The following is a 19820-nucleotide window of genomic DNA, read 5'->3' as shown; positions in this document are numbered from 1 at the left end:
CTTCATCTTCTGCCAAATCTCTCTTACTTACTCCTCTAGCCTCACGGCTTTTGTTTTCAGTTCCTTGGACATTCCTTAGACATTCCAAGTTTTCTCTCACCTCAGGAACTTGGTACATGCTTACTCTGTGTGGAATATACATCTTCCCATTTTTTGAATGGCTATTCTTTCTTTTTCTCACCCTTTAGTTCTCAGAATAAATATATCTACTCAGAGAGGTCCTGGATGGCCACCCCACTCCTTGTCCATCCATTATCTGCCCAAGCATAAAGTTTCTTTCCTTCACCTTTCCACTAGTCAATTTTTCCTCTTTGGTTTCTGTACATTATCTTGATTTCGTTCTCCAGCTCTGAATCCATGGGTGTTCATCTGATCAATTCATTTAAACTGATTTGTGAACTCTTGAAATGAAAGGCAATCTGTTGGACATGGCAGGGCACAGAACTAAGAGAAAAACAAAAGCCTACTCTTAGGTCATTGGCACATCTTTGGAAACAGGTATGAGGCAGAGAGAAAGGGAGGAAAAGTTAGGAAAACAAACAACAAATACATTTGAATAAAGTAAGGGACACGAGTGCATATAATGAATTACAGGGATTTCAAAATGTCTCACCATGTTTCTTGTCGCTGATGTATTATATAATCTAAAGCCTGAATTTTCTGACTTCTAGGACCCAACTGCATGTTTGTTTCTTTGTTTGTTTTATGCTCTGAATTTGTCATGATACTAGAACTGAATAAAACAGCCTTTTTGGTTACATGCATACATTTTTATATATTTATAAACTTACTCAGATGTTTCAGCTCATTTGTTCAACTGGCAGTTACTCTGCTGAAAAAAACAAAAGATCTGGAATAGCTTGTGTTATAATTATAATAATGAAAAAGTGAACTGATTACAGCATACTATTAAATATGCCACAACCAGATTTACCATCTCAAAATGCTGATATCACCCAGAAGATACACCTTTGACACTCATCCATATCAGCAGCAACAACATAATTTTTCATTAAAGCATTCCATCCACCTTTTTAATAAGTGAAATTTCATTAAGGTTCTAGAATCCACCAGTGACGTAACTGCTTTCTTGGAAAGTGACTTAATTGCTCTCTCGGATGTATTGAAAAGTTTAACTAAACTTTTAGAAATGCTTAGAAAAAGTTAAACCAAAACCATTTAGAATAGTTAATATAATGCTTTTTCTTTTCCCTTCTTTATAAGGAGAGTAGTTCAGTAATATAAAAATTCATCATCACTTCACACTGGTCTCTTTGATTACTCAAATGTGAAACTGCAAGGGAATCAGCCAGAAAGTGTTCATGTCTAGAAACCTTGGATCCAAATACAATGGGCCAGTGGTTACTAAAAACTCATGGAAGCTTAACTGCACAGCAACCTCACTCCAGCAAAAACCAAAAATATGAAAACAAAAACAAGGCAGAAAAAGCCCAAAGAATAAAATTCTAAGCATTTGAATTCTGCAGTATCAAATTCATTTTAATAGTAAAGGATGAATGCTTTATTTTAATCTATTCAAGTAGAAACAAAGTTTTTCAACCACTAACAAGCAATTAATGGCTAGTGTTTTGTGTCTGGTCAATTAAATATTGGTAAGGTGAGTAAAGTTTATTTAGCCAGCTATCAAATGCATCTAAAACACACAGAAGAGTTTCCAAAGTTGCAAGCTGCCTAAGAATGGTGTTTTTGAGATCAATTCTTTTTTTTTTTTTTAAGATCAATTCTTAATTTATCAGCTTAAATATATTGATATTTTAATTTTCAATTCACATGCTTGGTAGAACTAGCGCTCACTTGCCGATGTGTAGGGAATTCATAAGAGATGGTACTGACTTAGATAGGCATAGAGAAGAAATTTCATACTTTCTCAAAACAAAATGTTATGAACAAAACCTCACTAAATAAACCGAGTTTCCTGCCACTAAGGAATGTACACTCTTTTCAGTAAGTTGTGAATGAGTGACTCAAATTTCCCCTTTTTAAAAAAGGGAACACCGCAGACTGCCATCAATACAGTCACCTCTATTTTGATGCATTTTTTTCTTTCTGCTCTATGTTCTTCCACATTGTACAGAGGACGTTAATCAGATGGTATCTTGCAACAAACAAATTCATTTGTGAATAATCACAAAGAAATCTCTCCTTTCTTTCATTTTTTTCCCAAATGTCAGCGTAAGTCCTAGACTGAACCAAATATAGTCTAGTCCTTATTCAGGAGAAACACTCATCAAATTTTACAGAATTACTTGAAATAGAGCTCATCACTCTACACTGAATACAATAGCATTTTGATAAAACTAAACTACCAGAATAAAAGGGTGTTTGGAACAAGTGAACATCAAAGAGAACAAAGTACTTTCAAAATTTGACCATTTTGAATTATTGGTATAACATACTGCAATTGTATTATTGTTGCCTAAAAATGTTATGGAGGTGTTTCATACATTTAAGGACAAAAATTGAGAAATTTCATAAATAATAAAGCCAGTTTGCTGCGATTTTTAAAGGCATAAAGTTATGATCATTACCTGAGTTACAGTATTTTCTTATGTAAAATAGGTGTCAATGTCATTATTACTTCACTCTCCAGGATACTTTATGAGTTCGTAGTAACATAATTTAGTTTAGAGTGCACAGCAAAACAAGTATTCCGTTACTACACAACTAATCTTCGTAACAGCTGCGCATTTCCCATCCTCAGCTGCTCCACTTACAACAATCGTCCGTTTAACAGCCTGACACCTGTCTCTTATTACTTTGGCGAGCAATTGTTAATTTCCTTAAATTTTCCATCCCTTTTAGGGCCTTTGCCTTGCTTTATTTCTCTGATGCACATTTACATGGTCTATTATATTAATTCTCTCATTTAATCTTGAAAACCTCAAATTATTAGGAAGTTAATTGTGCAGGGATCGGAGGTTTTCCTCACTTACAGCATAACTCTGTTAAATGACACAGTTTGTTCCGGCTTCTTGCTGACACTGCAAGGGATTGTCTAGAATGAAGAGTCCAATTACTTTCACGGCGCTAATCATATATCATTATGTGGAGGCATGAATCCTTAATTCCCAAGTCCGGGCCCGAAGCAGCACAGCAGCTGTAAAGGACACATTCCAAATTCCTCTGTCCACTGCAGCACGCAGGTAATAGCCGAAGAATAAAATAATTGTGTCTACTTGGCTATGCTCTTTATTAATTTGAATATTTGATGCCCACAATGAATCATGTCCCATTAATTTTTATTCACCCACACAAGATTTGGGTCACAATTGATTTGAAAGGCACTGTGCAAGGCCAAATACCTATTTACACTTTTTATTTTTTTGTTTTGAGAACTTTTCCTCCACAATTTAGGAACTGTAACTTTCAAGGTGCAAATACAAGTTTGTAAATAACACTGAGCCAAGTCTTACAGGCAAGTAATTCCGCAGCTTTAACAAAGCCTGGTTGCTCCTTCTCCCCATACAATCTTAGACCCGTAGGTTAATGTGTAACCCACACCATTCTCTGGTTCAGTTTCCCCAAGGTCAACAAAGAAGTGGAATTGGAGAGAAGAGTATTTGTTTCATAGACAGGAAAATGGCTTATGAAATCTCAGAGCAGGGTGTAACCTCATTAAGATAAATGTAAAAATAACTCACCAATCACAAGTTATGGAAACAGGAAATCAATGCTTGTGTTTTATAACAAAGGCTTTCTTAACATGCCTGGCGTTAGAAAAAGCTTCTGTTACCATTTTCTTTAGTCTCCTTCCCTCTCCTCTCTGTTGGCCTGGCAGGAAACTCTGGCTCCTTCTGCTCATGTTTCCTGCTTCCAGCGCATTCTATTACCTGCCCAGCTGTGGCCAGAAGAGGCTGGTAAGTTTCCTCCCTTTATTCAGATGAGTAAGTTCCAAATCTGCAGAGAGTTATAATCAAGACTGCCCTTTGGAAGAGAAACACGAAGAAGCACAGTGCTTACTGCTCAACTTCTTTTTTCTCGCTAACGCTACTCAGGGTTTTACTACCTGTGTTGTACTTCCCATTTTCAGGTTACATGTAAATGAAAGAGTATTAGAAATGTTCTATAGTTGCAAACACAACTATTTATTTACAGAAAATAACTCCAAAAAGAGTTTTCTAATGTAATCACTTCAATCAAGTAGCAAGGTTGGCAAACAGTAAATTTCAAATGGTTTGTTTTTACTTGCTTAAATTTTCTCCAAAATTGAAAGGAAAAAAAATATTTTCCTTTTTGTTCTCTCTTCTTCCCTCCCTACCTCTCTCATTTTTTTTTCCTTCCTTTCTTCCTTCTTCCCTTCCTTCCTTCTTTTGCTGAAAGGGTCAGTTTTGTGCCTTTTTGTATTTCACGTACCCAACCCCTAATCCTAGACTTTCATCAATATTCAGCTAATATTTTTTTCTGTGACTTTTATAAATCACCTGTAAATTTAATATTAATATTATATTATCTATATTTAAAATGTATTCTATTTTCCAGAAGTTGAACCTGTAACATTTAAGACCTCTGTTGTTCAGTCCCTTCCATAGCATAATGCTGGAACTATACAGGTACTCTGCTTCATATCTTTGGAAACTAGCACTTTTTGCAAAAATCATTTCTATAGATATAGCACACAGTTTTGGGGATGAGGTAGTAATCTTCTGCCTTTATTTGTTACGTAATTGACTTAAACTACTGTGAGACACAAAATATCACTGTACTATTTTGTCAGTATTTAATAGCATGATAGTTTCTTCAGGTGTTTTTTTTTTTTTTGAAGATTTTATTTATTTATTCATGACGAAGAGAGAGGGAGAAGCAGGCAGAGCAGGGAACCTGATGTGGGATGTGATCCCAGCACCCAAGGCAGACACTTAACCAAGTGAGCCACCCAGGTGCCCACCAGGTTTGGAAACCCAATCAGTTTGAATGCAATAAGACTGGGAATAGCCTGGGACTGGAGAGTTGCTAACTGTAATTAATCATTAATCGACCTACATATACTTGGAATAGGTCAAAGTTCTTATTATTTACCCTGGTTACACTTTAAAATGGCATTGAGATCTTTAAAAAAAAAAAAAACCATATCAGACCAATGGAATCTGAGGTTGGCCTGGGAACCTGTATTTTAAAAGGCTTCCCAAGTGGTTCTCATGCAAGTGAAGGTGGGAATCCTTGAACTCGAGTCTCAGTAACATCAGTGACAGAAAATCAGCCTGGGACTACTCTAAGAACTTCAACTATTGATCCCTACATACTCCTGGCCCTCTCACTATTCTTTTTATTTGCTTTCACACTTGCATATTAATGAAAATATGAAAAATCTGGGTTGGATGTGTACTCCAGCCAAATCAATATTCGCTCCTATATTTGTTGGGGTCTGGCTTCTCTCCTGATATTTCAGTAGGTATTTCAAATTAGCCTTCTTAAATATTTTACCTCATCTGAAAAATTGCCATTCTGAAATTTACCATGAAAAAACTATCTACATATTTATATGCTTTACGTAGTCACTAAATTATATGGTTTTACCGTTTGAAATAATGCTTACTTTTGTTTTCTGAAAAATCACCTCCTTCAAACTCAGACATCCCTTTAATTCTAATACAATAGGATTTTATAATAGACATCATGTTCAAGTTTATAATTTTAGAGACTAATTATTAAGGGCCACTAATGTATATTGTTGGACACTGTTCCAGTTTAACTTGTATTTTTCTGATTTTAAAATAATATCAGTTCCTACATAAAAATGTTAATTTTTGTCACTATTTTTCATGTAAATATAGTCAAACATCAGAACACAGTTCATGTATCTTGACTGTTTAAAAAGTAGTCATATAAATATCCTTATTCTTATTTTTTTTCTAATTCTCAAGAATCCTTTCTCTTGTGTAACAGTCTCCCATCCTTTTTGTTTTCTAGATTATGTTTGTTTTGTTTTTTCATCCACTATCCTTTATGAGTGGCCAGTGTCTGGCACATGTAGCACATACTGATTAATTCTTATTGCATAACATATTGCCTAGAAATTCCATGGCTTAAAACAATAATCATTTGTAACTGTTCATGCCTCTTTAAAGGTTGGTGGAAGCTCAGCTGATGCACACTGAGTTCAGCTTTGTGGTTTTGCCTTTCACTCTGTGCCGGTCCATGGGATGCCTGGGGCAGCTCTGTTCCAGGCTGTGGAGAACACGACAGTTCTTTTAGCTGTTATCCTGCTCCTGGGACTAGAGTACCACCTGAGGTATGTTCTTCTCATAAGAATGGCAAAAATTTTAGAGAGCAAGTGGAAACACAGGAGGATATTAAGTTCTTGGCTCAGAAATTACGTACTTCTACCTACATGCCATTGGTCAAAATGGGTTCCAAGCCGACCCCAAGTCAAGCAATGGAGAAGTCCGCTCTGTCTTCCTTTAGGCCACACAAAGGTATGGATGCAAAAAGAAGACTGGAATTGGGATCGGTAAGTCAGTATACAAAGCAGTATTCCTCATTCTTGTGCTCATAGTTGGTATCACCTATCTGTTAAATCACTCTTTCCTACTGAGCTAAGGTTGACCTGAGAATTCTTCTCAAGTCAGTGTTTTATGAAGGCACGCCAAACTGATTCACTAATAAGTAAAATCCTTTTTCTCTTCCTTATCTGGTGTTCATTTTCTTCACATTTAATTATTTTTCCTCCATTATATTATTTGAAAATTAAGACTTGGTCTAGATTATATGACTGCAACTTAAAGAAAAATTATGTAACCAATAATTAATGTTTACCTTCTGTTTGGACAGGATTGCAGGGAGAGATGACACTTTTAGAGATGACACTTTTCTGCCCTCTTAAGGTTACATGTGGCCTTTGACCTACTTTCCTAATGAAATATGAGCAGAAATGATCCATGTCTTTTCCAGAATGAATCCTTTCATTTTGAGACTTTTCAGCTCTTTCACCCTTGCCAGTGGTCATGGAAGCAAATACTGATATGGATGTGTGATGTTCAGCCATTGCACAGGAGACAGATTCCCTGAAGCATGGGCCAGGCTCATTGCCAACTTATTTTGAGGAATAAAACTTTCTTAAGCCACTGAGATTTGGAGCTTTTCTGTTACTCCAGAACTCGACCTATCATGAACATACAGTGTTTTCCCAAAACTGAAGCTGAAGTAAATAATGAATGCAATTTGCTGGAGCCAATTCAATATCTTAGATGAACCGAAACAGTCCAGTCTTACAGATGTAGGAAAGGAAGCTTGAAGTAGGCAAATGTGAGTGATTTTCAATATTTCTTAGTTTTCTTTCTTATTACTGGTTGCAATTAAAATGGATGCCTTTTGGAAGAATTCTTATGCTGATCCCTATAGCTAGCCAAATAGGAGAAAATAAAAGCAAGTGAAGGAAGGAATGGTGTAAAAAAGCTGGGCAAAGGGGGCATCCCTAGCAAGTTTTCCTCTTCTATCACTCACACCTGAGTGAGCTGAAGTTTGAATACGGAGGTGTCGGTTAGGAAAGTGCCTTTGCAAGGACTGTCTATTCAGCCTTTGTTTTAGGTCAAGCTAGTCTTGGATTGAAATTTAAGATGCTGTTCTTCCAACAGTCTGCACTGATTTATCCCTTTGCCTGTCCTTTGATTTCCACACTTCGGTATCTCGGAAAGTACATAATTTAGACTTTGATATACCTAGGAGTACAGACAGTAATCTTTTGACATTTGGCAAAGAAATGTCCTAATTCATAACCTATTCAGGAACATTCCTTGATTAATAGGGGATCCACAGCCCCTTGAGAAAGACTTTGACTCTCTATATAGTTGGGATTCATATATGTAGAAAAAGATGGACAGACTGCTATACCTGGAGTCAAGGATGGACATGAAGGTTCCTGACTGAGAGTTACCATGAATGAAAAAGGAGTCTGGCAGGTGAGGCCAGAATGAATAGGTAAGGATGAATGTCAGGTATGGTAAAAGTTTTCCATTCTAAAAGTATATAATGAAGCTGTGCATTAATACTCCTAAACCCAGCAGGTCAGCAATACTGTGGGCTTTGAGATGAAAATGGCTGAGATAAAAATAAAAGACTATGTAACTGATGGCACTGTCCTCCTTAACTAATCACCACCTCTACTCCTGGAGACCTTGGGCCTCACTTCCTTATTTTCCAAGATGGAAACAAACAAAAATCACCCAAAATGTGGAAATCAGCAGGAGCATAAATATGGATCAAAGAATTATACCAGTTTATGCGTTGCAAGAATTGAGAACTCGAAAACGAAATGGCTTCAGAACAACTAGGAGAAACTCTGATCATATGTGAGATGCATCCCTCATATCAGGACTCCTAATGGGAGAGCGACTATAGTTGTAAAAATGGTTAACGTTGGGGTACAAAGAATATATCTGAAACTATCTTTGGATGATGCTTAAATCTGAGATATGTATCTTAATTTTATATGAAATATTCATCTTAAATTTCAGTCCAAGATTTGTCTGATGTAAAACAAAGGCTGAATAGAAAACTTCCTTAAAAATACTTCCCCATTCAAAACCACCACATTCAAACCTCACCTCAGTGAGGCAGGAGTGACAACAGCAGAAGAAAACTTGCTAAGGATGCCCCCTTTACCTGGTATTTTGAGCCACTCTTTTTCTCCCTTGCTTTAATTTTTTTTCTTTTGGGCCATATACAGTGATAAGCTCGAGAGCCTTTCCAAAGGCCATCAATTTAAACAACCTCCAAAGAGAGTTTCAGATATATGCAGATTTAAATATATAGAGATAGGTATATTAAGCACAAACTAAGAATTCTTTCTTTTTTTCTTTTTTTCTTTTCTTTTTTTTTTTTTTTGGTTAGCATTTTAGTGAAATACACATAGATACTGAAGAGGACTAATTGTAAATATAGAACTCTAAAAATTTCCACACAGTGAACACATCTGTGACACCAGAGCCCAGACCAAGAAAGAGAACATTACCAACATCCTGGAAGCCTCCCTCCCCATTCCCCCCTTTAGTCCATACACCTTCAAGACTAACATAGCTTAGTTTTGTCTGATTTTGAACTTTATATGCATGGAATCATATACTACACTTCTTTTTTGTCTATTTCTTTTTTATTTAATATTTTATCTGTGAGATTTATTACTATTGTATGTAGTTACAGTTTATTAATTTCTTATTAGCCTATAGTAATCTACAGCATGAATATAGTACAATTTATCTAGTGATGATGGATTTTTTTCTCCATCTTGGGTCTGCTAGGACTAGTGCTGCTGTGAACATAGCCTATGTGTTTTGATAAGCATTTGTACAGAATTTTGTTCTTCATGTAACTGGGAATGAAACTGCAGGGTCATATGATGTGCATATACTTAGCTTATATACACTGTTCTGAATAGTCTTCCAAAATGGTTGTACCAATCTACATTTCCATCAATAGGAATGTGTTAGCTAACTGGTGCACAATGATTTTGATTGGATGGCACACATTGTGAATTAAAAAACCATGGAGGTACCCGGTGAAATTACTTCCTATGGGGTGAAGCATCACTATTACCTCTATAAAAGGGGGCTTGGCACCTAGATTTTCCATTTTCTAAGGTGAGTCAATTTTGGATAAATTCCATCTACCCCTGGTTTGTTCTTTGCTTTTAACTCTGTATTTCCAATATTTCCACTGAACAATTTTTCAAATTGTTCATTGGGATCACCATCCTTGGAGGATTTTCTGTCCTTTGCAATGAGCAAATGAAGAAAATTCCTTGACATCACTCATTAGCTTTCTTCTTCAGGCACCTTAAGAATTCAGCAAATGTCTTAAAGGAGAAACCCTCAAGTCTTCAATTTTGTCATATTTACCCTATGTGACCACTAAAGTCTCTACTGATTTCTCTGAACCTCACTCCTTTGCCAGGAATAAGAATGAATTCTCATTCCCCTACATTCCCCATTAGAAGGAAAACAAAAAACAAAAACAAAAAAACCCCTCAAAACCCCAAAACGAAAATACAGCTGTGGATCAATAAAGCACCACTCCTTCCAACACTGTCAACTGAAAAAAAATTACGATCACTGGAACCACTTCATCTGGACCGTCTTTTCCTTTCAGCACCATAGTACTATGGAATAGTCTGCTTTACTTTTCAGAAGTTTTTGGCTTAGCTATTTTGTTTCTTTCCTGTCTTAGAATTATCCCATGTGTCTTTGGAGGAAACAGGCTATCTGAGGCTGCTCACCTCTACAATCTTGTTTATCCAGTGCTATGCAACTACTGAACACTCCAGTGGTTTTGTTCTTCCATAGCAGTTCTCTGCCTATGCTAAGCCAGATTCTTCCTCTCTTCCTGGTGCTCCTGGAAAAAAAAAAAAAGAACTGCCCCCAAAATGGCTGCCAATCATCAGCTCACCTTTTTGTGGTCCTCCCATATCCAACTTATTAGTTGCTAGTTTTTATTGCTTCTACAGTAATATAAGGATTTAAATGAAGGATTTTTGTATTTTGGCTGCCATTTTAAATTGTTCTTTGTGGAAGCATTAATATGGCATGAATTAATCCTTCTCTTAGTTTAGATTTTCTAGATTTGATTTCTGTCTAAACAGTAGGTTTTCAGAGCATGGAGATTAGCATAAATATGGTACATGTTTAGCCATGAATGATAAACTGCTACTTATAAAATTACTTTCAGAAATAAAAATAACACTAAGAAATTCTCTGTATAATTCTGAATTCTGAAAATGTGTAAATGTTTTAATAATTTTTTCTCATTAAATGATAAAATTCTATGGTACCTTATAGAGCACTGTGTGTGTATTACAGCATGTGGATGATATGTATGTACTCTTTTAAGCACAAATAAATCTTGCTATATTGTAATACGAAGTGAGTTCATTAGGACCATAGATGCAAAAGAACAATTATTTTGTGGTTTCCTTAATGTTGTTTTGTAAACTTTCTCATTTAGTCTTTTTAAACTTGCTCAATTTCTGCCAATGGCAACCTGTTCTCAAGCTTCGATACTTTGTCTTCATTACCCTCAGTTTTCTACCTAGTAACAAAGTTTATTAGTCAAGCTAATAGCCATGAATTGTGGTTCATTAATTGAAACTTCAGATTCACTGGTTTTAATAAAAAAGCCCACAGTCACTTCTTAAATCACTTTCAGATGTGGTTAATTTATTCTAATCTTTTTCTTTTTTGTTGCTTTGTTTTTTCTCTCTTTGTATGAAATTAATTAATAGAGATTGATTCATTAAAAATGATGGTTGAGTTTGTACCATTAGTAAACCAAAAATCATCAAATCTTGATATTTTCAGGTGATACCATTTTTCAGTGCTTTTCTTATAACCAGGATTACAATTTTTGAAAAAGATTTTATAATCCTTTTTTCCTCAGTTTTTCAGATTAAATAGTAAAAGATATAAGGGACACCCAATTATTTAATTTTATTAAGACTTTAATGTGGCAACATTTCCTATTTTAATTTACTTCCTTAGTGTTACCATAGTGTTTTGTTTCCAGACAGAATGTAGTATTGAATATAAGTCTCTTTTTGCAAAACAATAATTAAAAATTCCAAATATACAAGAAAAATGTTCTGTATATAACACAAGTAATTTAATATGCATGTATATATATACACATATATACAAACATATATATCAATTTATATGTACACTATACACACGCATACGCCCATTACAAATACAAATTATTGCAATCCCTAATGGTAAAAATATAACTTCCAATTGCTCAATACCTCGTCACCTCTTTGAAAAAGAGTGCTCTTCATTATGTGATCAGTTTTCAAAGTTGAGTGAAAGTTTACTTGATAGTTACAGTGCTTGAACTCTTGTATAGTAAATTAGATTCTACAAAGCTCCCATGTATTTATTGGAGTTTAACAAAACTGCATGATTCTGTACTACTTGGGTACCAGCAGGAAGCAACCCCTGAGAGAGGAAATCACAGCTGGGAGCAATTAAGACTGATTAGTTTGTGGCTGAGAAAATCAAAATGGAAAGAAACTTCTCTTTGGGGGAATTAGGAGCTGCATTCCCAAGCATTTGCGAGTTGAGTACAATTCTCAGAGGAATTTAGGGCTGAGGAAAAATGTGAATTTCAAATATTTGGAGGTTTTTCTCAGCTTATTTAATGTCCGTATAACCACGATGTGTTGACTCTATTGGATATTTGAAAGAAAAAGAAGTTCAAGTAAATTGACCAACTTTTCTTCGGACGGATTTCCCAACTTTTTCATAGGCTGCAAGGTTTCCCTAATATTTTCATTTGACCTTATAGATAGAATATAGATGCTTAATGTAACTTCTTACTATTTATTTATAGTGATTGAGATAGCTGTGAGAAATTGGTCAAGCATATAAAAATCAGTCCTTTTGAAAAAGTGCACATTATTGTGTATGAGATTGGTCTGAATTATCCTTTAGAAACTGTAAAATAGTCCAGTTGAAATTTTAAGCAAATAATATGCAGAAACTTTATACATAATTCCTGAAACTGCCATCCTGGATAAAGAATTGGTTTCTAAAGAGCTAGATAAGTATGTGCTTAATAAAGCAAAAGAAATTAAAAAAAAAATGGCAACAGACTGCATAGTTTATGTCAGATTCTTTTGCTTTATATTTGAATTATAGATACACATTAGAAAAATTTCTTTTGAATAGGCTGAATTGGGTCACTAACAAATTATAAATATAAATTTAAGTAGAAAGTTGTTTTTCTAGACTCTAAGTAATCTATCAGAGATTCATTTATTCTCACTTCTATGTCAGTTGGTGCTGACTTTACTGTTTGATGTGGATAGGTTTGTTAGTACATTGAACCTTCTATAGCAGAGATATGATGACTTAATATGAGGATGTTATAAACAATGATGATTCTGCTTTTCTTTCTCTTAACAGGAAGAATGGATTATTTTTATATGTAATAATTTATTCATCATGTTGTTCTTCTGTGTCCAGGTTTTCACAGTCATCCTGTTTTATTTTCCTCTCACCTTTCTGTCTCTCTCTTTTTCCTTCTTTCTTCTTTCACTGCTGGGTGTGCTGAAAATATCCCATATGTGAAACAAAGTAAAGGCCAATTTTTGAAATATGTTCCAAATTATCCTTTTGAAAGACTGATGGTTCAAAGAGCATAAAAAATGTAAGAGAGGGAAATCATAATTATTAACTATAAAAAATGTGGTTTGATGGGCCAACAGATTACTGAATCAAAAGTTGTCTTGGGTTTTATTTCTGGATGTATATCTCTGTGTAATCTCAGTTCTAATTCATTTTACTACTTTAACCACTTTACAGAGAGTGACAATACTAATTCTGCATACTAGATGATTGGATAGCCTTATTATTACACAAGTAGAAAAAGCTTTATTAGAAATATATTAAGGATAGGGGCACCGGCGTAGCTCAGTTGGTTAAGCATCTGCCTTTGGCTCAGGTCACAAACCCAGGTTCCTGGGATAGCGCCCTATGTCGGGTTCCCTACTCAGTGGAGAGCCTGCTTCTCTCCCTGCCCCTCCAACCCTGCTCATGCTCTGTCTACTCTCTCTCCCTCTCAAATAAACAAAATCTTAAAAAAGATAAATATATCAAGGATAATACACTTCATTTTTAGTTTGAGACAATTATTAATTATAGGAATTCATGGTTCAAAATTCAACAATCACTGACCAGAGATTACGTGAAAGGGAACATGGGGCTAGTCATTGCCTAGCTGATTTTCTATTTCTTAAACCAGTAATTCTCAACTTGTTATTTTTTTTCTTCTTTTTCAACTTATCTTTTAAGTCCCATGGATTCTTCTATAAAAGAACATAGGTTTCAACAAAAGAAACCAAAAATCTCACTTTTTTCAGTGATAGAAATGTTATTTGCATGCATTATAATGCTATTCACAGTAAGATTTAAAACCAGATTGCTGCATTAATGTTGGGGGTATATATTTTTGCTATTAGAGATTTTATATCTGCTAACACTATGTCTCTTGGACAGTGTAAATCACATTACGGTCATCAGTAGGTCAACAGAACTGCTATGTAGGCTGACAAGACACAGTTAAAAATGGCCATCAAATTGAGGGTAAAGTGGTGTGGAATCCTACAGAGAAACATAGAAACTATTAGAAAGAAGGCCCAGGAACTAGAGGTAAACAGAACCCTCAGCTTCTAAGTTTATCCTGTATTATCTACAGCAGATCTAGTCAGCAATATAGTCCTACTTGCAACTGGAGTATTGGAGTTAAGTTAAAAAGAGTCTTTGGGATATTTAGGAAAGCACCTGTCACCAGTGGTCTTCAAACTGCGACACACATAATCTGGGAATATGCAAAAACTTTCCAAAGGTTAAGAGAGCTCAGGTGTTTTTAATGGACATTTTTCAGATCTTCTACTTTCATATGAACTCCTTCCTAAAATTAGTCTGTGATGCTTTCATAATAACCCTTCTTGCATTTTATCAAAATTAACCATCCCTTCATATCCCAAATCTAAATGGAACTTTAGACCTCTTTGGATCCTGCTATGGAAGCTCTCCTAATGGACAAAGCACAAAAACCCTTAGGGATTTCCATCTTTCCCTCCTCATCTGTCTTCTCTTAATCATATAGCACAGCATTAGAAAGCAGGGTATTTGGGTCAGTATGGGAGCATTGTGGGATCTTCTGAACTCAGGTGGTTCGTAGAATTCCACTCCGGGACTAATGGCCACATTTGTCCAAAGGTTTTTGTGTTTTTTTGTTTGGTTTGGATTGGTTTGGTTTACCCCCTATTATAATGAAAAATGTACTACTTCTGAAGGAGATGCTCATAAAAGCATACCTAAGTAAATATTAGTAAAAAAATGATGAGCAAGAAAAATGTTTTTGCTATGTATATAAAAATAAGCCATTCCCTTTCCACTATTCTCAATATTCATCCTTGGAGAGTTTTAAAAAAATTACCTTCAAAGAACCAAAGCAAAATAGATTATTGACACTGACTTTTAAACTCTGAGATATTTGCAAGAGCTACCAAAATTTTTAAGACTAAAAGTCCAAGGCTATGATTTTGTTATGATTTCTCTGAGATAAAAAATAAGCCATATTATGAAATAGTTATTCCAATTATAGCTAACCCTTACTTTGTCTCACCTTATACAATATTTAATATTCTTTGCCACCTATAGACAGTCTAAAATTATATACTAGCTCAAGGATGTATTAATTTTGATGGTATATGTCTTTGTATTTCATTGATTTTTTTTTAAAAAGTTTGATCATGATATACACAGTTAATTTAGTTTCTGATTTTGTTACTTGCTATCTAACTACTACAAAGTTAAATGTGGGACTTTAATACCTACACATGGTTTTTTTTTAGTGTATTTTTTAAAATTGTAAGCAGACTCCATGCTCAATATGGAGCTTGAACTCATGACGAGCTAACTCATGAAGAGGTGAAGAGTTGCGTGCTTAACTGACTGAGCAAGCCAGGCGCCCCTGCACATGAACATTTTTAAAAGAATACTCTGACTTATCTTCTCCATCTTATAAATAGCTTTTTAACTTTAGCTATTTATAGCCTATTCATGTATATTTTATTACAAAATAAAGAGAAACTATATCATCTACTCATTTTCTAAAATTATGTGAGTAGAATGTATTTTGATCTTTATTACTTTAATCTTTTTTTTTTAAGTTTATTTATCTATTTACTTGAGAGAGAGAGAGAGAGAGAGCAAGCGAGCATGAGTGAGGGGAGAGGAAAGCACAGAGGGAGAGGGAGAAACAGACACCCTGCTAAGCAGGGAACCTGATCCAGGACCCAAGCAGAAGTCAGATGCTTAACTGACTGAGCCACCCAGAAGTCCCTCTATCAGTTTAATCCTGATGAGAAAAACCTTCAGGAGACAAACCTTCAGTAGTTGATATTATAAAGTGATTTATTTCTTAGAGAAGGCGAGTCAGATTTGGGCAGTTGGGTTATATTGTGAATATTTTCCATAGGTAATCACAATAGGCCAGGTTCAAGGTTTATGTGGAAATATACTTAACTGATATGATGAAAATTATAAAAAATATATTAGAAAACATGTATTGAAATGAACTATTTTTTAAAAATTTTCCATCCCTTTCTGAGTATGCCAGGTATATTAAGAGTCCCTAAGACCACCGCTAGGTTTGATGATGTAGTGGGAAGCTCACGGGACTCCAATAAAGGTTAAAAAAAAAAAAGAAAAAAGAAAAATTTGTAGTCACAAGTAATAGTTCCTTGTTAAGTTTGAGTAAAGCTTTTCTGGTATGCTTCAACATTAAAAAATTAAATTCTAATGTATAAACAACAAATCATTTTGAAGATCATGTGGTTTCAAATTTTCTGCTTTCAATGCAATCTGACAACAAAATATTTTAATTGTTAGCTGATATGTTACTAAAATAATTTTTGATGATATATCACATATAAAACTTATGTTTATCTGTCATTCATTTGTTCAAACATTTATTCAACAAATATTAATAGCCTATATCCTCCAATTCTGCTTGTGCTTTGGATAGAAATATTAAATGAGACACCACTCCTACGCCAGTGAGTTTAAAGTCTATAGGAGAAGCTATTACAATATAGTAAATAATGTGGCAGTAACATGTATGATACGTTTGGGTTCACTGAATCAGAACGGCTTTCTGGAGGAGTTGGTAGAGAACAGTAGAAGAGGTGCAGCAAGTTCATGTTTGGACCTGACTTTTATAAAAGGTATTTATTTTACCCGCAACCTCAACTTCTAAAGGTTAAAATTTCACACAAAATGCTCCTCCACTGTGGAATGGATAGGCAAACTGGCTCAACCACACAAAGGAATATTGCTAAAAACCCAAAAGGAACGGACCACTGGTATACCCAGCAACGTGAATGAATCTCACATGTGCTATGCTAAGTGCAAGAGGCCAGATTTGAAAATGTGCTTCCATCTATAGGACAGTGTGGAAAAGGCAAATTATGGGAGCAGGGCACAGATCAATCTGTAGCTGCCAGGGGCTTGGGGCAGGAGGGGTTGGCTGCAAAAGGCAAGGAGGAATTTCTGGAGGTGATAACGTTCTTCTATATCCTGGTGATGGTTAAGTCTCAGAACTGACCTTTAGAGAGGATGATGATTGCTGACTGTAATTTATACCTTCATTAAGAAAAGAACCGTTCACAGGAATTTCGCTACAGTCCCATAGGTGCAGATGTACGTGGGCATGCACATACGCCTACTCACAAAGCTGTGGTGACTAATTCCTTGCTCCCTTTCCCTGCGGAAGCGTTCCCAGCAGAGAGTTTCAACAGGAGTGCTACTGGGTTTTAGGCAGGATAACTCACTGGTTGGCACTGCTGTGTGCTACACAGGATGGCTAGCAACTCTGGCCCTCACCTGCTAAATGCCACGAGCAGCCACATGCCTTTCCCTAAGTCCTCTAGGGGATATTTCTAGCTGAAAGCCACATGCTGGACATGAGTTCCCTGAACTCTCACCATATGAAAAGGATTGAGTTTAATTCACTACTGAAGAAGAAAGAACTGAAGTGTTTCGCTTATCTTTTCTCATTTTCTGGGGGTGGACTGCCTACCCGTAGAGAAACTACATTCTAGTGGGCTCTATCCCATGAATAGTGGAGTTGCCTTTGCTTCTGGCCACATCTTGGGCTTGGGAGGTATGAAAGGCAAATTCGCATGAGTGTTAGCAAGCACCTGTCGACACACCTGCCTTGTGTCTTCTAAGCTAGCTTTTAGAAGTAAGAGAGCTGGCACTTTAGTCTCTGTCAGTCTGACTCCTGTGTCTGTCTCATCGGATCTTGAGAAGGAAAGAGAAGAATGTTTTATATAGATCCACTGCCCCAAATTTATATAATTGCTAATTAGTAGAGGTATCCATTGGTTACTATAAATCTATAAATCTATAACTGTAACAGTTCCTGTTTTAACACACGCTTGAGCGTAGTAACCCAGACCATGAAACTCAAAGTAATACTATAGCACTGTGGACTTTCTGGAATTCATTCCTAAGTGTGTACGAAAAACCAGCGTCATTTGCTTCTCATAGCACACCAGTTGTTCCTCAGTTCGTTCCCCACCTTTGAATGTAAGAGGTCAAGGTTACATAGCAGCACTGTCTGCCCTGGTAACCCAGTGTCGGGCTCTCTAATTGTGTCACCGACTGAGCCACACTAACTCCTGAGCTGCAATTTGTACTCTGCACATAGTACAAATGAAACCGTCAGTGTTAGGTGGGGACAAGATTTTCCTTTGAAGCATGGAAATACCTTTTTTTTTTCTTTTAAAGCCAGAAAGTATTTTGTGGGATAATGGAAGTGTCATAACATGGAACATTATCAGATCTTTTTGTCAGTGACTTCAAAAGCTAGACGCACTACCACCTACATCCTGAGGTTGAAAATTCTTGTTTTAAAATAGTATTGATGGCATTCTGAGATGACAGAGGTGTACTAGCCTCTGAACAAAATAATTAGTAGGCAATTTATTCCTCCTACCTTATCAGAGAGCCCTTCCAGCACTCTCTGGTTAGCTTCTTTGCTCTTTCTCTGCTATAACCCCACAGAATATTTCTAACTAGTTGCCTAATCTACTAAACTACGGCTAAACTCTCAGTATGTTGCATTTTAATTCTCACTTTGTTCTAAGTGGTTAACTATGTTTTAACTAAATCACCTCTTAAACATTTATCTTTCTTTTTTAAAAAGATATCTATCTATCTATCTATCTATCTATCTATCTATTGATTTATTTATTTCAGAGAGACAGAGAGAGCACAAGCTGCCAGGAGAAGAGGAGAGAATCTGAGGCAGACTCCACTGCACTGAGCGCAGAGCCTGATGTGGGGGCTCAATCCCATGACTGCGAGATCATAACCTCAACTGAAATCATCCGGGCACCCCAATATTTGTCTTTTAAAAAGGACTTTCAATGGTTTATGCAGTCATATTGAGTGGGCTTTAAGCACTAAGGCAGCGTTTGTAGGAATGACTGTTCCTACAAATGTGGGGTTCTCAGATCCCCTCAGATACTACTGCATAAACAAATTGCTTTGTGAACACCAGCCTCTGGAACAGTTTCTGAACTTACTGTCTTAGAATGTAATATTTATCAAATGTGAGAATATTTTGGGTAATATTATCTGATCAGGGCTGCTACATATTATTTTATTGTGGAGGGGCATTTAATTCCAAAAATTTTTATTAAGCAGTTATGATGCAGTGGGAATAATAGTAATAACAATAATAATGTATATAATGTAATTCTGCCAGGCATTCTTCTAAGTATTTCTGTAAATTGACTTATTTTAATCAATAGCATTGCTGGGAAGTAATTACTACTGTTAACATCCCCCTTTGGTAGATGAGAAAACTAGGCTCAAAGGTGTTAATTACTTTGCCTGAGGTCATACTTCTGGTGAGCAGTGGATTTGGGTTTGAACTCTCACATTAGCTCAGGCCTCCGTCATCGGGGTTATTAATGTTGGAGAAGCCTAATAAAGGTTCTGTTTCAAAGATAATTTTGTGTCTGCGTATAACAAAAACAACATACATATGAACTAAATTTCTGCAAAATGGCTTTAATTATGAGGTGATTACATTCTAAGTGGTGTTATTTTGCTTACATGTATAGTTTTTTTTTTTCAAAAGATAATTATTCCTCCATAATTTCCTCCGACAAACAATGTTAGTGTTGGGCATAGACAGAAGCAAGTTTTACAGAAATACAATGTGTAGGTTTATCACATGACAGTGTAACATTTTTGCACTTTAATTTGTAAATGATTAAAAATCTCCTATTA

The 19820-nt window shown here is 35.7% G+C and overlaps 1 long non-coding RNA gene across 1 annotated transcript; it reads left to right on the top strand.

Annotated features, from left to right (window-relative positions):
• The first annotated feature begins 3795 nt into the window (after positions 1–3795).
• LOC125095464 (uncharacterized) lies at positions 3796–19219 on the top strand. Its single transcript, XR_007125904.1, has 3 exons — positions 3796–3878; positions 6087–6469; positions 18780–19219. It is a non-coding gene; the product is annotated as an uncharacterized LOC125095464 (long non-coding RNA).
• Positions 19220–19820: the final 601 nt, after the last annotated feature.

The sequence above is a fragment of the Lutra lutra genome, chromosome 3 (genome assembly GCF_902655055.1).
Source record: "Lutra lutra chromosome 3, mLutLut1.2, whole genome shotgun sequence".
In the NCBI taxonomy this organism is placed as follows: Eukaryota; Metazoa; Chordata; class Mammalia; order Carnivora; family Mustelidae; genus Lutra; species Lutra lutra.
Note: the sequence above shows the minus strand (reverse complement) of the source record. Positions and strands in the feature narration are given on the sequence as shown.